This window comes from Triticum aestivum, chromosome 1B, assembly GCF_018294505.1.
Source record: "Triticum aestivum cultivar Chinese Spring chromosome 1B, IWGSC CS RefSeq v2.1, whole genome shotgun sequence".
NCBI lineage: Eukaryota > Viridiplantae > Streptophyta > Magnoliopsida > Poales > Poaceae > Triticum > Triticum aestivum.
In genome coordinates this window covers 573398896-573412102 of record NC_057795.1, presented here as the reverse complement: position 1 = coordinate 573412102, position 13207 = coordinate 573398896, and the positions used below count along the sequence as shown (strand labels likewise).

General features: G+C 51.2%; 1 pseudogene; it reads right to left on the bottom strand.

Annotated features, from left to right (window-relative positions):
• Positions 1 to 3059: 3059 nt before the first annotated feature.
• Positions 3060 to 10460, bottom strand: LOC123139240 (jacalin-related lectin 3-like; annotated as a pseudogene).
• Positions 10461 to 13207: the final 2747 nt, after the last annotated feature.

The following is a 13207-nucleotide window of genomic DNA, read 5'->3' as shown; positions in this document are numbered from 1 at the left end:
AGCCCGTGGGCCCCCTAGCCTTGATTCTTTTGCCAAATTTTTTTATTAAATCTGATAAGTGCCTCCGTGGATTTCTAGGACATTCCGAGAACTTTTCTTTTCTACACATAAAACAACATCATGGCAGTTCTGCTGAAAACAGCGTCAGTCCGGGTTAGTTTCATTCAAATCATGCAAGTTAGAGTCCAAAACAAGGGCAAAAGTGTTTGGAAAAGTAGATACGTTGGAGATGTATCATGGCCGCCTCGACAGCTTCTTGACTTGCACTCCAAGTCCTCTTGATCACGTTTGTTCCAAAAATCACGCTCCCGAAGGTTTCATTCCGTTTGGACTCCGTTTGATATTCCTTTTCTTCGAAATACCGAAATAGGCAAAAAAAAAAACAGCAATGCAGGTTGGGCCTCTGGTTAGTAGGTTAGTCCCAAAAATGATATAAATGTGTAAAATAAAATCCATACAGTGCCTGCATCGCATACACTTCTCCACCCAAGCTGGCTATGCAAATGCAGCCTCAAATGCACCATATGCATGTTGTTTGGTTGCCTGCATGCCCTCTTACCTGCATGGGCTGAACCACACTGCCTGGTGTTTGGTTGCCTGCATGTTAGTCCACAAACCCAAGGCATGGTGTTTGGTTGTATGCAAGGCCTGATGTGTGGTAACCTCTTTGGCTAGTTGGTGAGGTTACCACCACACTTCGGCAGCACACATCATAAGCACAACAGAGTATAAACAGAGCATCAACTAGATAATTTAGATATAAGCAGTACGACAGTTCATAACAATTCTACGCATAAACCATAGCAGACTCGATAGTACTTAGGGAGGCCCCAACCCTACTCCTTGGCGGCGAAGGCTTTGTCGTGCTTCCCGCACTTGTTGATGACCTCAATGCCATCGTCGTCGAAGATGATGACCTTGAGGGTGTCGGGAGTGAGGAGCTTGAACGTCACCATGTAGCCGATCTTGATCTGATGAACGGCTGTGTAGGTGGCCCAACCCTGATCCAGGGTCACCCTGCCGTTCATCAGCTTGACCGTCACCTTCCAGGAGCAGCCGGTGTTGTTCCTGAGCTTGAACTCCGTCGGCACCGCGACGAAGTGCTTGGTGAAGTCCAGGGGCATGGGGATGCACTCAAGCTTCGGTGCAAGAATGACCTTGCAGAAGTGAGTTGGGCCATCCTCCTGATGGTAGTGGCCGTAGTTGTGGCGCTTGTTGCTGGGGGGGATCCTCCATGCCCTCGTCGTTGCCACCCTCAGGCGTCTTCGGGTCTTCCTCGGCGGTGGGCGACAGCTCAACCTCGCCAGGCATTGGGTGAAGGGGCTGCTTTCCCTTGCTGTCAATGGCCGGGAGCACCTCCGTGCCCATCGCATTGCTATCCTCGATCTGCACACAAGTCATGGAGTCAGGCATTGCGCAGAGTTCATGGCTAATTCAAGAGCTTGCAGTTAAAACGGCATGACTGTCACTCTTGTCCTCCTCTCCACCCCCCTATATTTACTCACCCTTCCCACCACTATTTACCCACCCCTCTCTTCTCTCACTGTCAACCTTCCTCCTCCCCATCACCATGAGCTCTAGCTCAAGCTCCAACGGCAACCCCTTCCCTTGGGGTATTGGCTGGAGGGCCTTCTTCCTCGGGTGGACGGCTGGTGACCGTACCAAGTTCGAGAACACCATGGAGGTGTGCTCGAACTTCGGCTCCATGCCGGCAATGCAGAAGGAATCCAATGCCGTGCTCACGAAGGCCACTCAAGATGAGCTGAAGACGCTGATTCCTGACCCAGTGAAGGGCGCGATGGCATTTGACATCCTTCGCTGGGCCATGAATCAGGCCGTCTCCGGCGACCCTAAACAGAGGAAGAAGTGGCGCAAGTACAAGAACCACTTTGCTCCTAATGACCGCCGTGCCGCAGTATACTGGGAGACGGGTATCGCGCCGCCGCCGGTCATCGGCGGGGATCCTAAGGAGGAGGAAGAAGAGGCGGTGCGCATGCCAGGTAGGGCGCCGGAGCCAGTCCATCCTACCTGGCAGATCGACCTCGACTCTGCCGAGGACGACGAGGACGATCCGCCGGCCCGCACGGCGATGAAGAAGAAGATGAAGGCCAGCGGCTCGACCAGCCGCTCCGCACGCCGGTGACGGCAGCCGCGGTCAGCCGGTGTTTGTTCTATACCCCCTTTCCCCCTATTCCCCTATCCCCCAATCCCTAAACCTACCGATCTTGCATGTATGAACTGCTATGAACTAGTATGATTTACCCCTATGCTTAGCTACCTCTATTCCCCATTCCCGTTCGCCGTGGATCGAATCTAGCGTTCATGTGGAAGAGAGAGAAGTGCTTACCGCCATTGGGGAGTCCTTTGGTCTTCTTCTCTGCTCCGATCCGCCGCCGCCGGTGATTGAGTCCGGTAGTCTTCTTCCTATGCTCCGATCCGCCGCCGCCGGTGAGAGTTGGGAGAGTGGGGAAGAGTGAGGAGAGGGAGTGGTGAGGGGCAGTGAGGCTAATAACTGCCGGTGCTTCGGGAAGCAACGCCGCTTCTCGAGCGTGGTCGCGCACGTGCAGCCGCGCCCGCCCACGTGCACCGCTCGGGCCTGGCCCTGGAGAAACTACCGATTCATGCGTTTCCAGTGAGCCAGACCCTGAGGTGCTTTAAGAAGCGTGCGATGCAGGCCCAATAGTGTATGCGGGCTACCAAACAGGCTGAATCCTTTCCCGCGTGGACCTGGTTGGACCTCACACAGGCAACCAAACACGACCCTAATGCACCACGCGCGGCCGTTAATCCGACGGCGCACCAGGCGGCTTACGCGATCAAAAAATCAGTCGATAGATATTAAACATTTTCCAATTTATTTCATGACCGTCACAAAGAAATTTACTTTACTCCATCGCTGTAATTTTTCCGCAAAATTGCAAGAATAATCAACGTACGTCTAGCTAGCAGCCACAAGTGCGCCGTCTCGGAGCAATGCTACACATACATGCAATTACGGGTTGGGATTACAGGGTGATTGGAAAGGAGAGTGAGGCAGGCCACCCCGGTGGAAAATCGGGGGGGGGGGGGGGGGGGGGGGGGGGGGTTGCAGAGAGATTTAAAGAAGGCTCTGTAACAACCCTGTAAACGGCCTGTACGTCTAGGATTATTGGCCGTCTCGTATCACTCAGAAGAGGTACTTTGACAGGACGTATTTGGGCGCGGCCCGGCGGTCCCCTTGCCAGTGCTGCATGTGCACCCCGATGGCGTCGAGGTGCTGCCCGCTCCGGCCATGGAACCCGACCACCTTCCCCTCGGCCGTCGCCGGCGACGAGAAGTACGTGCCGACCTCGTCCCCGAACGGCCCGTACCTGCCGCGGTTGCTGACGAAGGTGATGGAGCGCAGCGCGCGGGGCCCCTCGGCCGGGTCGGCGTTGTAGTAGCCGCGCACGCAGGTGAGCACCTCGTGCGGCGCGTCCAGCTTCACCCGGTGGGTGATGTGGCCGCTGGTGCCGTGCCGTGCCGACCACTCCGACCGGTCGCCCCGGTCGTACTGGATCTGGATGGAGCCGATGAGGGCGCCCCGCGTCACGTACACCTGGTTCACGCCGGCGTACACGCCGTCGTCCCACGCCCGGCCCCCCGGCCCGCCCCACGGCCCCGGCCCCGCCGCCGCCGGCTCCTTCACCATGGCCGCGTAGGGAACCTCCTCGTCCACGTCGCTCGGGTCGTAGTCGGACCGCGGCGCCGGCGACGGGCTCCTGCTGGCGGCCCGCCTGAGGGACGACGGCACCTTGCCCCGCTGGACATGCACGCCGATGCCGTCGATGTACCAGCCCTCCCGGCCGTGGAACCCCACGACCCGCCCGTCGGCGAAGCTGGTGGAGAAGTAGGTGCCGTACTCGTCCCCGTAGGGGCCGTACCGCCGCCGGTTAGTGTGGAACGTCAGCGACCTCACCGCCGTCGGACCCATGATGATCGTCGGGCCGTAGTAGCCGGTGATGTGGGTCAGCACCTCCGACGGGAAGTCGAACGCGATCTGCAACAAAGCACGAGCGCGCGTCAGTCAGGTCATCACTCATCAGCACAGTCATCTACGACATGATTACGTTGATTACTTTGTCGGGTGGGACGCCGCTGCTGAAGCCGTGCTTGTTGCCCCACACGGCCTGCCCGTGCCGGTCGTAGAGCACCTTCATGGAGGTGACCCCCACCGCGCGGGTCAGGTTGATCTGCCACACGCCGGTGTACACGCCGTCGTCGAAGATGGTGCCGCCGCTGCCGCCCCACGGGCCGTGCGTCTCCGGCCCGCTCACGGCCGCCCTGTACGAGCTAGGGTACGAAACCATCTGCACAACCAAAGTTCACAACTTTCAGAACACAAAAACTGCAGAGCCATCACCAGACATACTTACAAAGGGTGCAAAAGCATGTGACACCACACCACACCTTATTCATGATCGATCCATCGTGGTAGTCCGGAGACGGATGCGCGTACTGCTGCTTAGGGTAACCGGTGCCGTAAACGGCGTAGCTGTCGGCCCGGTTGCTCACCGCTAGGGCCATGTCATGCTCATCGTCAACCTCGGTGACGGTATAGCCATTTCTGCTGTACGCCGCCGTCGGGAGCTGGGGCGAGGCTGGGTAGCTCGGGGGACTCGGGATCGGGACGTGGACTTGCTTCAGGTAGAAGCCGATGGAGTTGAGGTACGACCCGGACCGCCCATGGAAGCCGATGATCTTGCCGCTGCTCACCGGGAGCGAGAACGGCGTCCCGTCCTCGGTGCCGAAGGGTCCGTACTTGGATCGGTTGCTCTGGAACGTCAGTGATCTTATGATCACCGGACTGCCGCAGACCGATCCGTAGTAGCCGCTCACGGACAGAAGGATTTCTCCGGGAACATCTAGCTTCACCTGCATCATCAGACATAAAAAGTCTGAATAATTTTGTTCAGAAAATGAAAACTAAAAAATCTTTACAGAAGCCTGAAATCATTTAACTGAGGATTTAGCTGGCCAGACCTTATCTGTTTCAGACCCGTCCTCGGTGCTCCCGTGCGTCTGTGACCAGACCGATTGTCCTTTCAGGTCATACTGGATTCTTATCGAGTCGACGGCTGCACCATGGGTGATCATGATCTGGCACACCGTCGAGTACACGCCGTCGTCCCAGGGGCATCCTCCTGTCCCTCCCCAGGGCCCAACCACTATGGGGCTCTTCCCATTGGCGGCGCTCATGATGCTCTGTTAGGCAAGGCCACCGATATTTTGTTAGATCATGGTCAGTGAATTGGATGCTAGAAACTATAGATCCTTGAAGAAAATACAGTGTTTACATCTCATTGCCTATGAAATCAAATTGATGTCAGGACATTCAGTCAGCATGCTTTCCATGGACAACAGAAAAGTATCGATGTAATGTGAGTTCAGTGGTTGATCCGAACAATTTCTAGAGGCCTACAACTCAACTTTTTTTTTGGAAATGAAAACCTCAAAGGTTTATAATGTCCACTGTAATCCTTAACCAAAGGATATTTCTGAAGATTTTGTTCATGCTCAGAATCTAATTTCTCCATTGTTTACACACACATATTCCAGAAAACGAGGAAACTAAACATGCAGACACAAGGTCATGAGCAAAAACAGAGTAGTGTACCATATTTCGGTCCTGCCAATAGCCTCAAATCACTTTGAGAGATGGAGGGTTCAAACTGCGCCTCCTCTTACTATCACCTTGCTGCTGCTGCTACTACTACTCTCTGAGCTTACTGACACACGAAGAAACACCGACCCGCCCAATTTATAGGATCACCAGAGCAAGAAGGGCAGGCGAAAAGCAGCCACTGTCGCAAGCAGGCAGCCGCGTTTAACGGCTGGGGAGAACTGAAAGCAACCAGGAGAACTGGATTCTCCGGCGTGCTGGAGCCAATTCACGCGAAATGGAGAACAACGCAATCTTTCCACAAAATGGAGAACAACCCAATCTAATCTTTTCCCCGGTGTTGTCTGTCATATATTCTCCTTTCGCCCATCCGCCGTGCCGCGCAGCAAATTCGGCAATGGAGAACTACAGATTTTTTTTTTACCTTCCCTAGTTATTCTCCACACAAAAATTGCCGTTTTACATCACCTTCTGGAATGATTTTTTCGGGGTGTGTGGGTGGCTGGATTCGGCTGGTGTGTGGGCTGTGAGAGACGGAGCGGAACAGTAATTACCTTTGCAGGATTCCCTGTCGAACCTTTCGCGAGCGAGCACATGTTGATCATGTAGTGTTATTGATGCGTGTCATCCTTTTTCGAGAGTAACTTTTGATGGTTGACAGGGTAGAAAACTGTCACCCTGTTCACGGCCTCAAGCTGCACACGAATAAGGAACGAATTTGGCAGTGCGGTGGTGATGGCACACGGCGCCGAGAAGAACACGAGTTTGAGATGGCGGGCTTTGAACTGGACGGCACCCCGAGTTTACAGTGGTCGCACGGCTTTGCCGCGGGGGAATCGTGAAGCACTTGGCGCGCGTGCTCCAACCGGAGCCGGCGAACGTTGCCCATCCCGTCAGGCATCCAACTGGCGGCGCAGGTGGCTCGGCTGGGATGGGTGGCTCGCCGCGCGCTGCCCCTTTGGACGGTGTATCGAGGTTGGGAACATGTTCGTCCGTGCGAGGATGCCCTCTCTTGTCGGCACCGGGTGCGCGGCCAGCCGTGGGTGAACGCGTCCCTCGCTGAGCATCACCTTCTTGGTTCCGGCGAAGCAAAGGCTAACCCAAGAAGCTTCAAAAAAAAGATGAACAATGTGACCATGTTAAGATTAACCATATATAGCAGGTTAAACAAAGATTAACCATGGTCACCATGGTTGTACAGTTTGTTCGAAAATGGTTGCATAAACACAGCCACAAACAGATTACTGAACCTGATGCACGTATCTCTTTATTGTATTATGGGCGGTTCTCTCACATCTAGTACAAGCTGAGTACAAATAAACCATCTGTGCCATGTAACCAATATCTGACTGAACCCATCATAGGCTAACCTGAGTACCTGACACGTACTATCATGGAAATATACAATACAGTACCAGCTGCGATGACTCACCAATACACACTAAAATTTTGGAGTTCTGGACATCTCCTTTTTGTCTCTCATAACGACATTGGACAGCTCTGCAAGACAGCCAGCAGATAGAGACTATGGGAGCATACAATGCGGCAGAACACTTCAAGAACGCAGCGAACCCCCGCCGCTTGTATAAGATCATGCGCACATGTGTATCTGTCTGGGAGAAAAGGTGATCATGGTCAATATAAGGGGTTCAGGAGGGGAGGGGCGATCACATTAAGGATGATGATAATGACACTAGTGCACAAACCAAGTTGACATGATCTTACCTGTGATCCGTAATTTTTTGTATGTCTATTGATCCAGCAGTTCCAACAAACCATTCCAAGAGGGAACCTTGGAGAAAGCTTGCTTCCTCTTGATTCCCTCTATGCTGGAGAAGTTGCCATTGCCCTGAAACAGTAAATTCACCAAATGATCAGTCATCAGCGTACACAGCCTTTATCCAGTTTCGTATATGTTTACACACGTTGGAAACCTGACTAACTTACAAGGCTATAACACAGTCTGTACGTACAAAAACTGAAACGGGATATCAAGAAAAATAAACATGGAAGGAAGAGTGCTCTAAAGCATTTTTCAAGCTTAACTATATCAGGCTCTCAGGAAGGTCAGTTTTCTAAATCACAAACATGGTGAAAGCTAAAATAAGGAATGCATAAAACCTCTAGTGTTTACCTTCAAGCAACGTCCCCTAGCTGTATCACATATAGGATAGTCATGGGGGCAACAAGAACGGTTATCACTGCAGCAAACTGCATTATCCAGCTCGCAACAGCTCCAGGAAAGGCAGAATCCCAAGGCACGCCATGAGCAACAGCAGGTGGATCCTTCAGGGCAGGAGGTAAAAACGCTGCATTTGGTTGGGCCAGGGCCAGGTGAAGGAGGAGGATTCGGGCTTGTTTTTGTGGGGAAAGATGCCATCATGTTTATGCCACAGATACCTGACGATGAGCCAGTGTTTCGGTGCATATGCATATAGCCCTTCATTCCCCATCTTTCACCCCAGGAATTTTTCACAATCCAATAATCCTTGCCACCTTCAGAACCATATCCCACAATTAGGACAGCATGATCAAGAGATGTTGGGCATGGACCATCGAAGATACCCTGAATATGAAAATAGTGGAAGTCAAGTAAAAGGTGTGGTAGAACTGTGTTAAATAAGTTAATGAGAGCACAATTGCATTCAAACCTGGGAGTATAGCTGAAATGCTCTAGCGCTGCCACATATTCCTACGCTAATGGGTTGCTGGGCAACAGCTTGTAGTAACAAGTCTTCCTTGCTAGGAGGCACCTCCTTGTAGCCATCGATTGTTACCACATGCTTTTTCAGCTGCAAAACAAGCAGACAAATCGCATGAATATGACACATCATGTGCCTAAACATGCTCAAGGTAGTTTTCTACACGGCTGCACGTCCATCTTACCTTGTTCTTGTTGCATGTTCCATCTGCTTCACGAAACGGGTAATCATCCTCCGTGTCAATCCCACCATTTTTAATCACAAACTTATAAGCATAGGTCATGAGCCCACCGCCACAACCAGCATTGTAGGATCTGTCACAATCGATTAGTTCCTGTTCAGAAAGGCTGAGAAGAGAGCCCGTCGTGATCTTGTTTATTCCTTCCATGGCACCTGTAGCAGAGAAGCTCCAACAAGCACCTGAACGACAATCCAGACCACATTAACAGTATGTACTGGTGCGGTTTAGTAATAAGAAATGAGGTAGCACCAACTATCAAATCTGAAAAAAAGTACTTCCAAGTTCAAGGCCCTTGAATAAAAGGAAACCATATCCTACTGTAAAACAAGATTGCTGACACAGTTCTTATGTTGCTGTCATATCTAATTACCCATTTTCAGTATAGGCATCGCCCATGGGCAACCTAAGATAACCCCAAACCTAGAATTCTGGATTGCTGAAGCATAACATTTTTTCCGAGATTCTTATTTAACCTGTAATGCACAACTGGACTACACAATGAAGCAGCAGATAGCTACTTCCATGGCAAAAGCTAACAGAAAGATTAGAAGTAATTCTCTTGTGTGGGAAGCCCTAAAAAGCAACAGTACCTACGAACCACATAAGGGGTTAGAGACATAATTCTTTCTCTAATTTATCTATCTATCTATTTTTCCAAGTAATCATTTCAATACCTTGATATGTTTCACATTTTCAAGGACAAAAAAGTCCGTGAATCTACCGTTGAGAAGAGTATAGGTGACTACAAACCAGCATAGCTTGGAGAAATTAGTCAGTAAACTTGCAAATTGGGCTGGGAAAAAACTAAACAGAGACATATTTTCAACATCTTCTCTAACCGGCCATGATGATAAGTACTTCAGGTAAACATGGTGCTAAATGCCAAGCGCTAACCAATCAATGGGTTACCTAATGAGTTATGTCAGAGGAAGGTTAGCTTATATGCGTCAGCCGCTGCTCCCTGCCATGGATTCTAGTTCTTGGAATCATTTGCTGCAACAATGCCTCGGTCATCCAGATCTTCAGTATCACTACACTTTTGATGCACCTACGTACTAACATATCTCGATCTCTAAGTTTTAGCATTAGAACCCAACAACTACACAAACAGCAAAACTCTGACGGAGACAAACAGAAGAGCCCTGCAATGTCAAGTATATTGTAGAAGAAGAGATTCAGAAGCGTGGCGCTCACCGCAGCTGCCCTGGTCCTTGACCTTGGTGACGGCGCCGCTCTGCCTCCAGTCGAGCGCGTCGGGCACGGCGCCCACGCCGCCCTCGAAGCCCCCGGACGAACGCGGCTCCCCGAGGGGGACCGGGCCGACGGCGAGGCGCCCGAGGCGCGCGGCGCGGAACTCGTCGTGCGTGAGGTCAGCGAACGCGTTGAGCGCGAGCGTGTACGACTGGGATCCTCCCGCGCCGCTATTGGCGGCGGCGCCGGCGTTGTGCGCCGCGACGAAGGCCGCGTTCTCCGCGAAGGCCGCGAGCCGCGCCGCGCGCTCCCCGGGCGTCGCGTACGCCTTGCCGTGCTCCGCGCACCACGCCTCGAACCGCGCCTCGTAGTCCGAGGCCGAGACGTCCTTCTCCCCGCCGCCCGCGGCCGCGACCACGGCCGAGGCCGAGAGCAGCAGCAGGAGCAGCGGGAGGCAGTGGACGAGGCCCATCTCCGAAGTCATCCCCCTCTCGGCTGGCTGACCCTGGGAATGGAGGATGCCGCTCTGCCTCCGCGGGGTATAAATAGGGGTTTGGGCTCGGTGAGCTCGGAGCCTGGCCGGGCTCCGGCGAGAGATCGGCGGAGAAGGATGGAGAAGCGAGGAGGGGCAGGAAATTTTGGAGATCGGCTGTTAGGGAGGGCGCTCCGGCCCGAGAGAAACGAGGCGGCTCGCTGATTGGAGAGGGCGGAGCGGATAGGTCCAGGCGCGATCCACGTGTGCGCGACGTAGACAGCCGTAGGATGAAGTGGGAGCACGGATGAGAGCATGGGAAGGGAGCAGGCAAGCCGGATCCGGGGCTGCGGGAGATCGGGGCCACGGTCTCGCCACGCCGCACGGCTCTCCCGTTCACCGGTGAAAAATCCGGTCTCTCGGGTAAACAAGTGTTCTTCCCGTAAAAAAAAAAATGCTGGATTAGTGAAACCTTTTCCTATGGGTATTTTTATTGATTGGCCAAAATATTAGGCTCACTGTGAATTTTCTGAATACATTTTTATGATTGGATGGCCCGAGACAACACTTTTTTTTTACCTTCTCGGCCATCAAAAACACCTTTAATTTTTATGATTGGATGGGAGGCCATTATTTACCCAAAACCACCACCGCTGGAGTTAGAGTAATAATTTGATATCACATTGGTTTCAGAGCATAAAATACCACCAACACTGTGCCTAATCTATAACGCCGAGCACTGGTTGTCTGATAAGCTCATTTGAGTCGGTAAACATGAGGAAAGAGAGAGGAGGCACGCGTATCCGAGAACGGGCACATATAAGGAAACCGAGCGAGAAAAATCCCTATACCCAATCACACCGCTCAATCCGACATGGCATACGCGAGTGGGCGCCGCGTGTTTCCCACTTGTTGGGTGTAATATATCTGTTTTGGCCTACAATCCCGTTCCTTCAAGATTTAATCCATTTGACTATTTTCTTTTGGAAGGAAAAATGCATTAATTTGTAATTTTATGATTGCTTCTCTTCCTCTTCACCAGGCCAGCCTAAAAGGCATATGCTGACTACTGGCTGGAGCCAATTTATCGGTGGAAAGAGACTTCTTGTTGGTGATTTAGTCTTATTTATTAGGTAAAATGTTGATGCCGAGGTCTCTATTTATTTGTTGGACAGCCAGCTATTTCCTGACCTGGTATTGCTCAATTTTTTTTTTGAAAAACTCCACCCATATATTGATAAAAAATTGATATAACAAATAAACCTATTTGTAAAGTTAATTAGTGCCAATTAAATTCTGCTCTTGTGATTGTAGGGATGCAAAACAACAACTCCTCTTGCGGGTCAGCCGAGCAAATAGGCAACCTACTAAGAGCATTTACAGCCGGACTAGGCAGATCCGGTCCCTCAAACAGCCGCGGACACTGATCAGGCATGCCTCAAATTTCCACGGTTACAGCCGGACATCTCATATTATATCTCAAATTCATATAAAGACATGCAAACTAAAATAAACCTACATACTACGTCGATCACCTAGCTACTCGATGTCGGAGATGTCGACGATCTCCGTGCCCGGCTCTGGCCGCATGGGCTGCAGCTGTAGCTCCGGCTCCTCCGCCTCCATCTCCGTGTCGAGTACGACGAAGAGCGCATCGGACTCCGCCTGCTCCCGCCAGAGGAGCGCCCGGTTGGCTTCCACATAGGTCTCATCCTGGATGGACTCCAGGATGGTCTGCTGCTCTGTCATCTCGTTGGACTGGGCGACGGTGAACTCCGCCTCCGCCTGCTCCATGTTGAAGCCCGACAGCTGCTGCTAGGAAATATGCCCTAGAGGCAATAATAAAGTTATTATTTATTTCCTTATTTCATGGTAAATGTTTATTATTCATGCTAGAATTGTATTAACCAGAAACTTTGTACATGTGTGAATACATAGACAAAACATAAGTGTCCCTAGTATGCTTGTACTTGACTAGCTCGTTTATCAAAGATGGTTATGTTTTCTAACCATAGACATGTGTTGTCATTTGATGAACGGGATCACATCATTAGGAGAATGGTGTGATGGACAAGACCCATTCGTTAGCTTAGCATTATGATCGTTACAGTTTCATTACTACTGCTTTCTTCATAACTTATACATGTTCCTCACACTATGAGATTATGCAACTCCCAAATACCGGAGGAACACCTTGTGTGCTATCAAACTTCACAACGTAAATGGATGATTATAAAGATGCTCTACAGGTGTCTCCAAAGGTATTTATTGGGTTGACATAGATCGAGATTAGGATTTGTCACTCCGTGTTTCGGAGAGGTATCTCTGGGCCCTCTCGGTAGTGCTCATCACTATAAGCCTTGCAAGCAATGTGACTAATGAGTTAGTTGCGAGATGATGCATTACGGAACGAGTAAAGAGACTTGCCAGTAACGAGATTGAACTAGGTATGATGATACCGACGATCGAATCTCAGGCAAGTAACATACCAATGACAAAGGGAACAACGTATGTTGTTAAGCGGTTTGACCAATAAAGATCTTCGTAGAATATGTAGGAGCCAATATGAGCATCCAGGTTCTGCTATTGGTTATTGACCGGAGATGTGTCTCGGTCAGGTCTACATAGTTCTCGAACCCGTAGGGTCCACACGCTTAACGTTTGATGATGATTTGTATTATGAGTTATGTGATTTGATGACCGAAGTTTGTTCAGAGTCCCGGATGAGATCACAGACATGACGAGGAGTCTCGAAATGGTCGATAGGTAAAGATCGATATATTGGAAGGCTATATTCGGACATCGGAAAGGTTCCGAGTGATTCAGGTATTTTTCGGAGTACCAGAGAGTTACGTGAATTCGCCGGGGGAAGTAGTGGGCCTTAATGGGCCATACGGGAAAGGAGAGAAGGGCCTCAAGGGGTGCCCCCCCCCATGGGTTGGTCCGAATTGGACTAGGGG